We start from the raw sequence: 16,713 nt of genomic DNA, 5'->3' as shown, positions 1-16,713 counted from the left end.
CGTATTTCCATTCGTCATTGCAAAATTTTCTATATAAACCCACTTCACTCACTTTTTCACACTATGCGCACAATACTCCTACACTTTCTTCTTTCAAACCTAAAACAACTATCTCTGCAATTGTTCTTCATCTTCATCATCTTCATCAATGGTTGCTCATCAACAACCAATTCAACAACAGTTTCAACAACCGCAACTAGCTCATCCTACATCTCCTCCTAGACTTGTCTCTAGTGAAAACACTCCTCCATCCAAAGAAAAAATCAACAGCAGTAATATTCCGTCAGATAACTATCCTATCTTCACAAAGATCGATCCACCAGAAGTTTTAGCACACTACTTAGAGATCTGTCTTGAAGATGATATTGATCCTTTGGTAGATCCCTTTAATCTCCTGGATGACCACCCAGTGGTTCTTCTTCCTCCTCCTTCTTCCTAACACCCTTAGTTTTTCTAAAAAAGATCTTCGTACGTGTGTATGATTTTTATTTCTATCTAAGTGCGTTATGTATTTAATGTTTATACTTGTTGCATTTTATTTGTAGTTCTTTTTAGTTCTTTGTATTTTTGTTTTGTTAAATACCAAATGCATCTTTTCAACCTTTTTGGTTTATCAATGAAAATATTTTTATTTCTATTTATTCATTTCTTTGTCTATGTCTTTTTGATTGATGACAGGGGGGGGGGGGGGAACATAATGTATTTAAGGGGAAGATTTGTGTTTATTTTTATACCTAAATTCCTTAATTAAAAATCCAAACATTGATTAATGTTTTTCTACTAACAACTACTTCGAAGAATAGTTAAATGTTTTACAGGGTTATATTTCAAGAATTAGAATGGTTTTGTTCAAAGATCAGAATATAAGCTACCAGTTTCTGATGAAATGGTCTTATATCTGAGTTTGTACAACCTTCATGCTGATGATTAAGAATCAGATTCAAGGAACTAATATTCATGTTTTGAACCTAGAACATTGAGTACTACGCATCAAAGTGCTTCTGAAAGTTCTTTTTGAAAATCGTGGAATTGATATCCAGCTATAAGAAAGAGTTACCTCTATAGTAATCATACTTGAAAAGTCAAAGTTCTTTTAAGAAGATAACCGACTCTTTTAAGAAGATAACCAGCTCTAGAGTTTCTTCAAAAGAACTCAACAAAGCTTCTGAAGTGAAGCTTATCAGAATGATGATGTTATCAAACCAATGATCTGGACAACATCAATTAACTTCTAAAGATAAACCAGATTATGACTAAAAATTCACTCTGGTACTTCAAAAAGGTTAATCAGGAAAGTATTCTTTCATTCTGATTTTATCTTTATAAATTTATACATCTCAGGGAGAGCTTTATGCTTCTGTAAGATGTATTCTTCTATGATTACCCTGTACAAAACTGTTCATCAAAATACATATTTTGTCATCATCAAAAAGGGGGAGATTGTTAGAAAAAGATTTGGTTATGCATTTATACCTTGATTTTGATGGTAACAATATTGTAGTTGTGTGAGAACAATCTTGGTACCCTAATGGTTTGTTATTGTGTAGCTTTAACAGTCATTTCTGATTCTGAATATATGATGTGCAACGTCATTATTTTCTGAATGATATGTTCCAAATCCGCTTTTGCACCAGCTATTAGAAGTTCTGAAAGATGTTTATTATTGTTGTTGGAATGTTCTTTCTGCTTCTATGTTGATCCACTCCTGAGAAGCTTCTGAGGAGACACTATGTTGCTGCTATAATATTTTCTCAATTCATGCTTCTGGATGTGACTCTGATGACCAAACTACTGAAGAATGGCAAGCTTCTGAAGTTGTGTTATATAGCTGAAGATTCTGAAGATCTCAAGTCAGACGATTGAAGTTATCAAGGTTCTGACTGAAGATTCTGAAGATACTGAAGATCTCAAGCCAAACTAGTGATGTTGTCAAGGTTCTGACAAAAGATTCTGAAGTTTCTGAATCCAACTTTATGTTTCTTCATTTCATGTTTTATCTACTTTCATCAAAAGCCGATGAACTTGAAGATAATATCAAATGGGGACATGATCAAATAATACATAGTATAAATCGAACATCCTTTCCGCTACCTGATTTCGTGGGCAAGGACAGTACTATATGTCACACATGTCACTGATTTTATGGGCGAAGGATAGTACACATTATCACTCCTCTCCCATCTAACACTGGATAGATGCTCTATGAGCTTTCCCCATTTCCCTCCAATGATCTTCTTATTATTCTATATAAGTGAGACTTGGAGACTTGAAGAAAGACATCAGTGACACAATTTTTTGACAAGTCTATTTCTTTTTGAAAAGCTATCATTCTTTTGTACATAATTTTTCTTTAAGTGTTTGTTATTCATTTGTGTAAAATCTGCTTGTGTAAAAGCATCTTGTACCACACAAAGTATTATTCAATTGTTTGTTTGATTCCTTGAGGAGTTTATCCTTGAGAAGACAAATAAGGTTGTTCTTTATAAGTCCTTAAGGAGACTAGGGAATAGTTGGATCCTTGAGAAGATAAAGAAGGTTATTCTTTATGATTATTATAATATGTTGATTATAGTGGATTAATTCCTTGTGTATAAGGCAAAATCACCTTGGTTGGTGGACTACAGTAGCTTTGAGTATCAAACGAACCAGGATAAAAATACTTGTGTTTTTATCTCTTTGTTATTAACTTGTTACCGATGTTCTTGTTTTGGAAAAAACTTTTGCTTGTAAAACCCAATTCAAACCCCTCTTTTTGTGTTTTTCACATCTTCACCATCCTCCTAGTAGGTTGACTTTTACTACGACTTCATTAGGTAACTGGTTTAATGTATCATTTATATTGACTTGTAGTTTGAATTTATTAAATAGTGGTTCAATCCTTATGCTAAATTGACTTCTAATATGACTTCATTAGGCATCTAGTTCAATCTATCAGTTATATTGACTTGTAGTTTGACTTCATTGTGTGTTCATTTTAATTTGTTCTACACATTGATTTGTAATCTAACATTATAAGTATTGGATTCAATTTGTCATTTGTATTGACATGAAGTCTAACTTCATTAGATATATTTTTTTTAATTTGGTGTTATGTTGACTTGTAGTACCACTTCATCTGGTATCTATTTCAATATGTTTATAGGTTGACTTATATTTGACTTCATTAAATTTCCTAGTCATGGTCCTGCCATTTATCTTACTATCTTTGAATTCCTTCTATGATGTTTCATATGAGCAAAAATCCCAATTAAATTAAAGAAAAGCTTCAAAACTACTCTACATCCTTAAAAAATACCATGTTCTTATTTCATCCTTTATACATCTATTATGCAAAAAATATGTTAAACTCCACCTGCATATTTTTTCTGATTTCCCTCTAACCTGACACTTTGCATATCATAATATTCTATATCTCAATTGAATCACAATATCTTTGTTGAGAAAACTCAAATCTTAAAGTTAACTGAATCATTTTTGATGAACAAGAATCAATCTTTCTGATTGATCACACCTCTTGTTCTTCACCATTTAGTGATATAGAATATTGTGATATGCAAAGTGTAAGGTTAGAGGGCAATCAAAAAAATTATGCAGGTGGAGTTTAACATTTTTTTTGCATAATATATGTAGAAAGGATGAAATAAGAACATGGTATTTTTGAAGGATGTCGAGTATTTTTTAAGCTTTTCTTTAATTTAATTGGGATTTTTGCTCATATGGAACATCATAGAAGGAAGTCAAAGCTAGTAAGACAAATGGCAGGACCATGACTAGGAAATTTAATGAAGTCAAATTATAAGTCAACCTATAAACATATTGAAATGGATACAATATGAAGTGGTACTACGAGTCAACATAACACCAAATTAAAAAAAAGATATCTAATGAAGTTAGACTTCATGTCAATACAAATGACAAATTGAACCCAATACCTATAATGTTAGATTATAAATCAATGTGCGGAACAAATTAAAATGGATATATAATGAAGTCAAACTACAAGTCAATATAACTGATAGATTGAACTAGATCCCTAATGAAGCCATATTAGAAGTTAATTTAGCATAAGGATTGAACCATTATTTAATAAATTCAAACTACAAGTCAATATAAATAATACATTAAATCAGTTACCTAATGAAGTCGTAGTAAAAGTTAACCTACTAGGAGGATGGTGAAGGTGTGAAAAACACAAGAAAGAGGGGGTTCGAATTGGGTTTTTAAAACAAAAGCCTTTTACCAAACACCACTCAAATATTAATAACAAAAAGATAAAATTATAATTATTTTTACCCTGGTTTGCTTGAAACTCAAAGCTACTTCAGTCCACCTGACAAGGTGATTTTTCCTTATACACAAGAACTTAATCCACTATAATAAACATATTACAATAATCATAAAGAATAACCTTCTTTGTCTTCTCAAGAATCTGACTATATCCTAGTCTCATTAAGGAATCACAAAGAATAACTTTCTCAATCTTCTCAAGGATCTGACTATACCCTAGTCTCCTTATGGAAACTCAAACAAACAGTTTGAATAATATATTGTGTATTACAAGTTACTTCTACACAAGCATATTTAACACAAATGAAATGCAAACACTTAAAGAAAAACTGTGTAAAAAAATTGATAGCTTTTCACAAAGAAATAGACTTGTCAAATTGTTGTGGCGCTATAGCATTTTCTTCAAATCTCCAAGTCCCACTTATATAGCATAAGAAAAGAGACTATTGGAGGGGAAAATGGGTATACCAAATAGAGAAGATGTACATTGTTGAATTGGTGAAAGGAGTGATACTATGTACTGTCCTTCGCCCACAAATTCAGTGGCAGGTGTGATGTATAGTACTATCCTTGCCTATGATATTAGGTAGTGGAATGAATATTTGATTTCTAGTATGTATTATTTGGTCGCGTATCCATTTGATCTTATCTTCAAGTTCATTGGCTTCTGTTGAAAGTTGATGAAGCATGAAATGAAGAAACATACAGTTGGATTCAGAAACTTCATAATCTTCAGTCAGAATATTGACAACGTCAACAGTTTGGCTTGAGATCTTCAGTATCTTCATAATCTTTAGAATCTTCAGTCAGAACCTTGATAACCTTAACGTCTGGCTTGAGATCTTCATAATCTTCATCTAAGTAACAAAATTTCAGAATCTTGTCATTCTTCATAAGCTTTACGATCAAAGTCACATCCAGAAGCAGAAGTGGAGAGAACGTTGCAACAACAACATAGAGTCTCTTCAAAGACTTCTTAGGAGTGAATCAGCATAGAAGTAGAAAGAACATTGCAGTAATAACTTGATATACTTCAGAACTTCTCATGATTAGTGGAGAAGAGAATGTTCAAAAAATTATGACGTTGCTCGACATAAACTAAGAATCGGAACTGGTTATTAAAGCTACACAATAATAAACCATTGAGATGTACCAAAATTGTTCTCACACAAATACAACATTGTTATCATCAAAACTCAAGGTATAGATGCATAACCAAATCTTGTTCTAACAATCTTCCCCTTTTTAATGGTGATAAAAACATGTATTTTGATGAACAACTTTGTACAGGGTAATCATAGAAAGATACATCTTACAGAAGAACAAAGCTTCCCCTTATATGTATAATCCTAAAAAGATAAAATCAGAATGAAAGAGCACTTTCTTGATTAACCTTTTTGAAGTACCAGAATGATCTTCTATCAGAATTTGGTTTGTCTTCAGAAGTTACTTGAACTTATCCAGAGCACTGGTTGTTAAATTCAACATTCTGATTAACTTCACTCCAGAAGCTTGGTTGAACTCTTTTGTAGAAGCTTCAGAGCCTGCTTCTCTTTGAAATTCTCTTTGATTGTTTGAAAGAGCTTTCAGAGCCTGGTTACAAATTCTTCTTAAGGAGCTTAATTTCCAAGTCTGATTACCATGGAATTTACACTTTCTCAAAACTTGATGCCAAATTTTCAATTCTTGAAATCTTGATGCTAAGTGCAGAGCCTAATTTTTAATTCCTCGAAAACTTGATGTTTGGTTTTGATTCCTAGTTGAAGTCTTTCTCAAATAACTTTAAAGCCTTAGACTCAGAGAGTAGACCATTTCTTCAGAAACTGATAACTTAAGTTTTGATCTGAAAAACTTCAAGAGCTTCTAATGTTTGAACTTATTCCTGCAAAATAATTAACAAACTATTCTTTGAAGTAGTTGTTATCAGAAACATTAAAAAATGTTTATGTTCTGATTCAAGAATATAGGTAAATCAAAATCAATTATAATTCTTCTCTTAAATATGTTTCTCCCCCTTTTATCATCAATCAAAAAGAAATAGACAAAAAAATATTGGAAATAAACAAACCATGATTTTCATTAAGTAGTGTCATAAGGTAGAAACGGTACAATCATGATACAAAAATACAAAAGCACTATAGAAATACAAAAAGTGAAAAACAATTTTGAAAAAGTGCTAAGGGTTCTGGGGAGGAGGAGGAGGCGACAGGAGTTTGGATAGTATCAACCAAAACATCATTTTCTACCTTTCTAGACGTTCTTTGACCAGAGCACTCTCAACTTTCATATCCTCGATAATATTTATAAGCACAATATCCCCAGAAGAGGTTCTGATAGATTGTTGATTATTAGAAACCTCAATTTGTTGTTCTTCATAAGCAACCTACTGAGGAGAAATATCCTACATGACACATTCTGGATGACCATAATCTATCTCAGTTTCTTGAACTACTTCCTTAACCTCTGGAGCAGGAAGACACAATGGAGAATTTTGTAACTTCTAGAGTTACATTAGGGTACAAACCCAGAACAAAAGTTTATTTCCTATGCTTTGTACCCAAAGTTCTTTAGCTTGGAGATTTTGGAGTTTATCCAACTTTTGTAGGCTTCCTAAACCGCATCACTTTCTGCAGGATTAGCTGATAAACAATTAGTCTTCATAGCAGCATGAAGACAACTTCTTTAGCCTGACTCAAAATTCTTCAGAAACTTACCAACATTTAGGTTGGGTTTAGGTTGGCTAGGGAATCTAAAAGAAAGATCTGTTATGGTTGGATGAGGATCTGGACCATGCCTTTAGAAGAAAATGGGAAATGGCCTCGTGTCTTTCTGAATCAGATACTTCTGGTTCAAGTTCAAAATTGAACATGCCTTTAGGAGTACCCTCAAACACTTGGTTACCAGAATATCTCGAGGGAGATCTTATGGGTATTGTGATATTTGGATTTTCAGTATGGGGGGAAGAAATAATTTGAGATGGAGGTGGAATGGGTGATAAAGGTATATCTGAAGGATGTGGTGTTTGTGGTATCTGTGGTTGTTGTTGATGTATCTGAGTTTCATAAACTTTAGGAGTTTATGTAACGGGTTCTAAAACAGGTGCTTATGTGGGAGGTGTTTATGAAATGGGAATGCTTTGAGAAGGGAATGGAGATGGTTGTGTTGGTAAGACCCGTTCAGAATTAACAGAATCAGAAACAAAATGATTGTTGGTCTTAGGAAGCTTATCAGGATTAGGAGTGTCAGAAGCTTTGGAAGACTGTTGGACAACACCAGACGTGTCCTTCAGAAGTATTGTTTTTTGGAGCTCATTGAGAGGCACCTCATCTTCATCCAGAAAAGTAGCAGCTTTCTTCTTCTTCTTCTTCCGAGGTCTTAAAGAACCTTCTTCATGAGACTCTTTTTTCCTCTTCCCATGCACATCTGGGCAAGTCTCTGGTAATGTAATGGGTCAACCAATGGATCTACTGCATCCTTAAGACAACTCTCAAAGGAATACTCCAGAACTTCTAGAGGATCAATCTTGGTAAAGATTGGAAAGTTGTCAATCGGAATCCTCATTCCCGATATATCATCCTTTGAAGGAATGAAATATGGCTTAACTACCTTGGAGATGACACCCATGCTCTTGAGATTCTTCCCTCATAAGTGTAGCGGGGTATTCGTTACCTTTAGATTTATTGACTAAATCAAAAGTAAATCATACAAGTCGAGGTGCCACCGCACTTCTATTTATCCAAAGGAAAGGTTAGAAAGCGAACAAAAACCGAGAAGTTTTATCAAATCAAAAACTAATAAAAATGTCAGAGATCGGGGTAAGGGGGTTGGTTATGCAATGGGAAGGTTTTAAGCACCCAAAACATCCTAGGTACTCCTAGGGAGCCCTTTTCACAATTGTTGTAAGGTAGGTTGGTAGTTGTGAAAAATTGTTTGTGCAAACATGATTGGGGAGATGAGAGAAGAATGTACAAATTATTTACAATTTTGTGTTTGAATGGATAAACCCACCGCCTACGTACCATCTTAAAAAAGATTAGGATCAAAACCTCATAGTTCGGGGTAAAAATCTCAAAACAAGTTGGTGAATTGATTGGTCCAAAAGCCTTAAGGTTTTTTGTTATCCAAGGGAGAAAACTCAACCTAAAACCACAAATCCACCATGTTAGGATAACTTCAACATGCTAGTGAGGGGTTAACCCTATAATAAGCATGGAAGACTCATTGTCCATCACTAAGGATATAGGTGAGTATTATATCAACCTCAAGGATAACTCAAACCTAATAGCTAATGTTTATGAAAAGCTTTGATAAGAAGTGGCCATTGAAACCACAAAAACATTTGAATGAGTTATATTTACCAATGAAAAGTATTTACAAAATATGTTCAAAGTTAACTTAGGGTTCAATTCAAAATAAGTGTTATGAAAAGAAAGTTTGAAAATCAAAAGCATAATGCTTAGGTTTCTAATGTTTTAAAAAAAGTTAATGTTTGCACAAAAGTTTGGCTTGGGTTAGAGTGGAGGGAAGAAGAAGAATGGCTAAGTCCTAAACATACAAGAGGTGAAGGAAGAGAAATAAAACCACAAATGGAGTTCCCTTCTTGAGATCATAGTAATGATCCAAGTAGCTCCCATCCTTTGGAATAAGAGAGCAAATAAGCAAATACTCAAGCAATCAGGCACATAATCAAACAAAGCTCCTAGGAATCTTCTAATGGCTTTTGTATCTCTCTCTTTGGATGCTCATGACAATGGTTCTTCAATTTGGCTCAATGTAGGAATCCCTAGCACAAGAACACACACATCAAAAGGTTCTATAATACAAACAAAGAATGGACAAGAGGGAGTTTAGAAATTAGGATCCTTTCAAGTTCATCTTCAACATTAAGCATTCTAAAGGCATGAGGCCTAGTTGCTCTTTGACATTTATAGCATTCTAAATGCATGACGTCTAGTTGCTCTTTGACTCCATTTTGCCTAGGGAATGTCCTAAAGTCTAAGTCCTTTTGTCCATTTGCATTTGGTTCACAACAATCAAAACAAAACACAAGCACAATAGTATATACACAATTATGTGCTCAAGTGAGCAAAAGGCAAATTGCATTAACATAAACATGTGCTCAAGTGAGCAAAGGGGCAAAAGCAAATGAATAATGTACAAGAATATTAAATTGCATAAGGTAAATTGCAAGAATTAAAAGACTTGAATTAAAAGTTAATGGTTAATAGTTAGAGTTAGTGTGCCATAAGGCAATTTAGCGCTATGTTAAGCAATCGTAAGTAGACTAATATAGTAGTCACACCTATTTGAGGCCGGTCAATAAAAATATAGGCAACAAACACAAGTTAGAGACCTTGACTAGTAAGCCAAGCTCCTACAACTTGCCATGCCAAAAGAAAATGAGAATGATCTTGTATTGATTTAGGTTTTTTGTTTGATCAAGAAACAACTTATCCTTAATGCAAAGCCATTCACTTGATCTTTGATCAAGATGAATTAGATTTGAATCAAGGAAGGTTAAACCTCTTATACATCAAGGCTAACCACCAATCTTTAACTCATTGATCAAAAAAGAAAAAAAAGATGAAGAAGAAGATGAATAAGAATGTACATTAATGGAATTGAAATGAAATAAGCAAAGTGCGTTGACCAAAGATAGATGGAATCAAGGTCAAACAATAGTAAACAGAAGCAAAATGAAACTTAAAGGTCAAGAAACAAATAAAATATTTTTGGTATTTTTCAAAATTAAAATAATACTTGAATTAATATAAACAATTAAAGGTCAAACTTCAAATCCATTCCAAATCAACTTTGAAAAGTCCAAATGGATCATCCTAAGTTCAACAAGGTCAAACCAAGTTTGACAAAAAAATTCAGCATTTTTAGAAACCAAAAACTATTTTTAATCAATTAAAAATGCATAAAAAATAACCTAATGGAACTAAAATCTCAAATAAATCTCAAATCAATTAATAAATTGATGAGAATACTTTTCATAGATCCATCATCATTCAAAGAGGTTAAGAAAATATTTTTGTATTTTTTGAATATTGGAAACTATTTAAAATGAATTAAAAACAACCAGAAAAGAGAAAATTCACAAATAATATCAAATGAAAAAATAAAAAATATTAAAAATCATTTTTAGAAACTAGAAATTAAAAGAGAAATAATGCAATTGGTCCCATATTTTTTGGAATAAAAATGAGAGAGATATGTTTTTTGAAATGAAATGAAAATAAAAGGAAATTAAATCAGAAAATGGAAAATGCTAAAACTCCTGGCGCGTTAGATCCAGTCTCATTAATTGAGCTGGCACATCCAAGGGCTATGGCATGTGCGCGCATCATGGACCTAAGTCAACTGAACAACACAAACTATTAAATAAAGTCATAAGATCCAAGAACCCTGATTCAATCTGGAAATCATCATCAATGGTCTGGATCAAAACTGGCAAATGGACGGTGGTGTACACCACCGTCTTCTCCGGCGAGCAAGGAGATTCTGCCAAAGTTGCAGACAACCAAAATTTAACCAAATGAAGCGATCCTCATATCATTGGAAAGCTAGGGTGATGTACATCACCCCTGTGCCATTGGTTTTCCTTCTAGATCCCCATAGGAAGAGAAATCAGAAGAGGAAAATAATGGAGTTCAAACTGAACTTGATGATTTTGCAAAATTAAAAGCACAATTCAAATGCCTCTGGTGAGAGGACTTCAGCCAAACCAATAAACACAAGAAACAAGCAAGAATCAATGAGTTTCGAAGAGAAAAAGTTTGAACATCCACCTCTAAAATGTAGATCTATGGAGCATAATTTTTCACAGTTCTTGATTGCAGTTCACTCTTGGGATGAAGATGAAGCAAGGCCAAGGAATTTTAAGTCTAATAATCAACTAATGAAGTTGAAAATTAGATCTGAAATTTTGAAATGAAAGAGAGAAATTCCTTTAGGTGAGGTTTTGGATTCAATTTTGCAGCATATCAGGCGCCTTCAGGTTGGAAAATAGTGAAGCTGAGCTCATGTATTTATAGCAAGGCAAGGTGGAAGCATGGAAAAATCATGTGCATGAGTGAAGAGAGCCTCCATGCATGGGCCTGTACAGGCGCATGGAGGGCCCAAATCCAATGGGAATTGTAAGCTTAAGTCATTTTGATCTGAAATGGACGTGCAGATGTGAGGTAATTGGAGTGTGCATGAATTTTGAACCAAGTTTCCATAATTGCACCAAAATCTTCTCCTCTTTGAAACTAGCCCTTACCAAAATGAAACATGGCATTGTGGGTAATGGTTGGAAAGGTCTTGACATGAGGATTAATTGTTATGTTTAACAAAACTTCTTTTGGATTTGGGAAATTAGTGAAAATTGGTCATAAAGTTCAAGGTGCAAAACATGTGCATGTGAAAATTTCCAAAATTGACCAACTTCAAGCCCTTCTGTTTCAATGATTCAAGCTCCAAATGACCAAACCTTCAACACCAAAGTTGTATATATTTTCAATACAATAAATTTGGACTCAAATTTTGCATCATTTGGATTTTTGATGAGAAAGTTATGGGCACTTGAAGTTGGACTTTTTCACATTTCAATGCCTTTGGTCCAAAGTGACCTATAATGTTTTGCATTATCACATGTATTTTTTTTAGTATTATGAAACTTTGTTCAACATAAAAAATGAAGTAGACATATTAAACTTTCCAATGCATTTGATCCCACCTCAAAATCATGAAAACTGAGTGAGTTAGGTCCTTGGGAAGTTGACCCAAAATTAGGGTTTCAGTCAAAATGACCTATAATCTTTTCAAATGAATGATGATCTTCCAAGCTTCAAATAAATTTTTGATGAAAATTAAAGTTGTTCATATGGTTCTTAAGAACATTTTTTTCTCTTGGGGTCATCTCCATTTGACAAACACATTAAAAGTTAGGTCTCAGTGTATTTCAAAATAGTTAGATGAATTGACTGATCAACTTCTCAAGTCCAAACTTCATACCTTGATGAATTGATGATTGAGGACACTCAAATAAGCTCAAATATGCATGAAATTATGAATGAAAGAACTTCCCTTGATTGTATTTGATCATGGGTTAAGGTTGCTTCATGAGCAAGGCACAATTGATGCACAGATGAATTAGGGTTTCCTTGGGAAACAATCCTCAAGCCCTCTGGTTTGCTTTGATCAAATTGACAAATTGAGATACTAGGGCGGCATATATGATGAATGAGACCTTTTTGAACCATTATCATGATTGCTTTCCACTTCATCTGGCCATATCATTGAGCATGGGGTCTATCTAGGAGCTTTGGATTTTATGATTGCTCAAGCTACAAAACAAAAGATGTTAGTGACATATTTTTGTGCTTTTGGTTAGTAAACAAAGAAGAAAAGCAATAGTATACAATTCAAGCATGATTGGTGATCTCAAGCCAGCTCACACAAGTCCCAACCCAAGGGTTAAGGAGCCAAGATGCCATGATCCTTGAGGAAAATGCAAATGCAGTGATATGATGCCATGAGGGATCTTAGGGTCAAAATTAGGGTCTTACAATAATATTTTTCTGGCATCCTTTACAAGCTCCTCTGTTAAACCACTGACTAGAAGGTCATCCACGAGACCATTTTCAACAAGAAGGTCATAAATTAACCTTCCATTTGGAATGCACCTTCTCTTCTTGTACGTACTTCTAGTTCTAGTTTCTCTAATAGAATCCCCGAGAAACTTGAACAAGACCGCTGGAAGTACCATTCTGAACCCTTTTTCCAAGAAGAACAACATAAACTTATGATTAGAGTTGATGTAATCAGAGGAGTTTCTACTGGTTCGGTGATGAATACAACCTAGAATAATCTTAAACCAAACCCTTAATTTATCAAATATGTCTTTAGCACTTGGACCTTTTCCTTCATCCATCTTTGTTCCTTCCTTCAAAATAATAGATGCTACCATAGCTTCTCTTCTTGCATCAGTTTTTATGTTGAAACCCTTTTTCCACAACTGTTATGAGAGATTAGGTCAACGATGGATTTTTCAGTGACAATAATCTTCCTGTTCATGATGAAGGAAGTGATTGTGTCCTTTGTAGCGACAACATGTATCCAAAACTGCTTCACAAGCACTGGATAAACATGACTGGTTAATCTTTCAAAAAATCCCTTCCATCCTTGTAATTCCAAAGTCTCAGAGAAATCGAAGCCATTATCTTTCAGATTCTTGAAATCGACGATGGTTTCACAAAGAACCATAAGCTGATCTACAAGAATATTGAAATTTAATTCAAGAATCCCTTCGATAACGAGATGATTTTCGTCAGCCATTGAGCAAATAGGAGATTGTTGTTATTGTTGAAGTTGTTGTTGTTAAGGAGTAGCCATTGTTGAATGTTGAAGGAGAAGATGAACAACTGTAGATATGTGTTTGAAAGTTTGAAAGAAGAAAGTGTGGGAGTAAAGTGTGCATTGTAAGACCCTAATTTTGACCCTAAGATCCCTCATTCAATTTCATCATATGCATTAGCATTGGGATCATACCTTGGCATCCTCCTTACCCCTTTCCCATTGGGTTTATTTTGGGAGAGATCACCAAGCAACATGAGATTGTATCATACTTGTATATTATCATTTTACTAACCAAAGTACCAAAAGTATGTCTTTTCATTTGCCTAACTCTTTTGTAGGTATGGCATGATCCCCATTGATCTATCATGTTCATATCTAGGGTTTAAGACCCTCATGCCTAAGAGTACAACCAAGGAATGGTCCATAAGGTTTCAAAGCAACATATATGAGTCCGAATGATCTTTACATGTTATTTTGGTCAAGATTTCTTCAAGAGTTTGGAGTTGGTTTGCCTTGGAAACCCTAGTTTGTCTGGGTATCTTGTGTAACTTCTTCAACAAGCTTCCTCACCAATTGATAAAATTTCTCAAGGGGCACTTAAAAATTAATAATCTTATGCATATATGATATACCATGAGCCTAAAAAGTTAATATAATTGCAAGTTAGCAAGATGGTTGATGGTGGTTGGCCAGACGAATTCATTTGATCAAAACTGGGTCTCCCTAGACCCTATCTCCTACAATTTTCACCATATGAAAATGATTCCAAGCTAAAACTTACTCTAAATGACATTCCAAACAAGTTTCATATTGAGACCTAGAGCTAATTTTTCTTGTAAAATCATTTTCTATGTTGAAACATTATAGGTCATTTTGTCTAAACCCTATTTTGAAAGTCAATTTCCCAAGGCCATAACTTGCTCAATTTTTATAATATGAAATATTTACAAGTTTCACAATCAAATTTAAGATGTCTTATCCAAAGTTTATGTTTGGAGTGAAAGCTAAATCAACTTTTATGAGCATGTGATATGAGGATACATTATAGGTCATTTTGGACCAATACCATTGAACAAGTGATTTTCCGCAACTTCAAAAATGCATAAATCTCTCATTATAAATCCAAATTATGTCAAATTTGTGACCATTTTGAAGGTATTTGAAATATCTAGAACTTTTATGAAGACACTTTTCTCATTTGGAGCTCACATAAAAAGTTTAATAAGGTGGAACATTGAAGTATATGACTTGACACTTAGAAAAAATTTCAACATGTTGAAATTTCCAAACTTCCACCTCAAAACTCACCATGATCCAAGTTCCAAATGGAAAAGTGTTCAACATAAGAGTTGTTCCTCTTGATCTAAGCTTTCCAAAGAGTCCTAATTCATTCATTTGGATGAGGTTTGCTAGGGTTGCTCATGGTGTTAACAGGTTTGCATCAATTGGTAAAATCAAAACTTCAAATGATCATTTCACATTGCCTTGCGAATCAAGCTTGATTCAGACCTCATTTTAGTTGGTTTGGGACCTTAGTGCATTGCTTCATGGGCCTGTACACGCCCATGCAAGCTTGAACATGACATTGCCAAATTTGGAAGAAATTTCAAGTGTGCAAATAACACTTGAATTTGCTATAAATAGAGACCTTCTGAGCTTATTTCACCGGACCCTTGCGCGCCAACTTTGCCCCCTCTCTTTAAACCCTCACAATTCAAAGGAAAACCTGATAATTTTCACTTGAAAATTGAGTTTGAATCTCACAATTTGGAGATTCAAAAACTCAAGGATCCAAAGCTTCTTACCATTCCTAATCCACTTCTGCAAGTCATAGGAGCAAGATCAAACAAGAATTGAAGCAAGGAAGAGCAAGTTCTGCACAACATTGAAGGTATTTTCCAGAATTTTTCTTCTCTTTGATTCTCACTCAATTCTCATTAATTCTCTTGGATCTTTGGTTGTTGGAAGTCCTACCAATATAGGCAAGAAGATTGAGTTGCTTTGAGGTCAAATTGAAGCAACTCAGTTGACACACCTTAAAATTTAACTCCTCATATCTTTCTATATATTTTGAGTTAGTTAAAATTGAGGTCAAATTCGTGCTCTACGCCATTTTTTCTTTCAGATCATGTTCTCCTTTTTCATTTATGTAATGGTAATGATTGGACCAGTCCGGCTAAGGTCGCCTGAGAAGACGACTGACGCTTTGCTCCAGCAATGATGGGGCGTGGTTCTGAACCATTCATCCAATTTGAATTGTTTTAATCATATGCGTTGGTTTTAAATACCATCCCTGCAGCGCATTGACTAGTGTCCATGGTGGAACGCGCATTGAGGACCACTTGATCTGCCACCTCAATTATGAGGGAGATCAAGTGGTCCACGTTTTTTGTATTTTCTGATTTTCATTTTATTCCTATGATTTTCTCTAATTCATATGAATTTTAATATTGATCCAAAAAATATGAGTTTCACCAAAAAAATTTAAATAAAATCCTCTTTCATATTTTGAATTAAAATCATTTTTTGGATCATTATTAATATTTTTCATGATTTAATTGATTTTGTAAATATTTTTAATTGTTTAAAAATACTTTTAAGTTTCTAAAAATTCTGAAATTTTTTCTCCAAGGTCCTTTGACCTTGTTTGACCTATGATAAATCTCATGGCCATTTCTTTGGTGTTTTGATGAGGTTTTAGGAATTTGACAAACCATATTTAATTTAATGCATTATTTTTAGTATTTTTAAATTGAATAAATGTCAAATAATTATGTTGAGCCATTTTGATTGACTTTGTAAGTTTGACTTGTGTTGTTGGGCCTTGGTCAAGGCTGATTTGACTTTGCTAGGTTAAGATCATTGGATTTAGGGGATTGATGGAATGTACATTCCATCTCCGAAAATGAATGAATGATCTTAATTTGGTAAAAGTCCTCCTTTGTCCAATTTTAGTTTGATCTACCTCCACTCCCTCTTCATCTCATTCCCCTTCTTTATGCATTCATGTCATGGTCCTATGATATCTCTATATCCTAAGGCTAGTTGATTGAAAAATCAACATAAGTATGGATGAGATTA

The sequence above is a fragment of the Lathyrus oleraceus genome, chromosome 5, assembly GCF_024323335.1.
Source record: "Lathyrus oleraceus cultivar Zhongwan6 chromosome 5, CAAS_Psat_ZW6_1.0, whole genome shotgun sequence".
Lineage (NCBI taxonomy): Eukaryota > Viridiplantae > Streptophyta > Magnoliopsida > Fabales > Fabaceae > Lathyrus > Lathyrus oleraceus.
The sequence above is the reverse complement of the archived record's forward strand: the minus strand, read 5'-3'. Positions refer to the sequence as shown.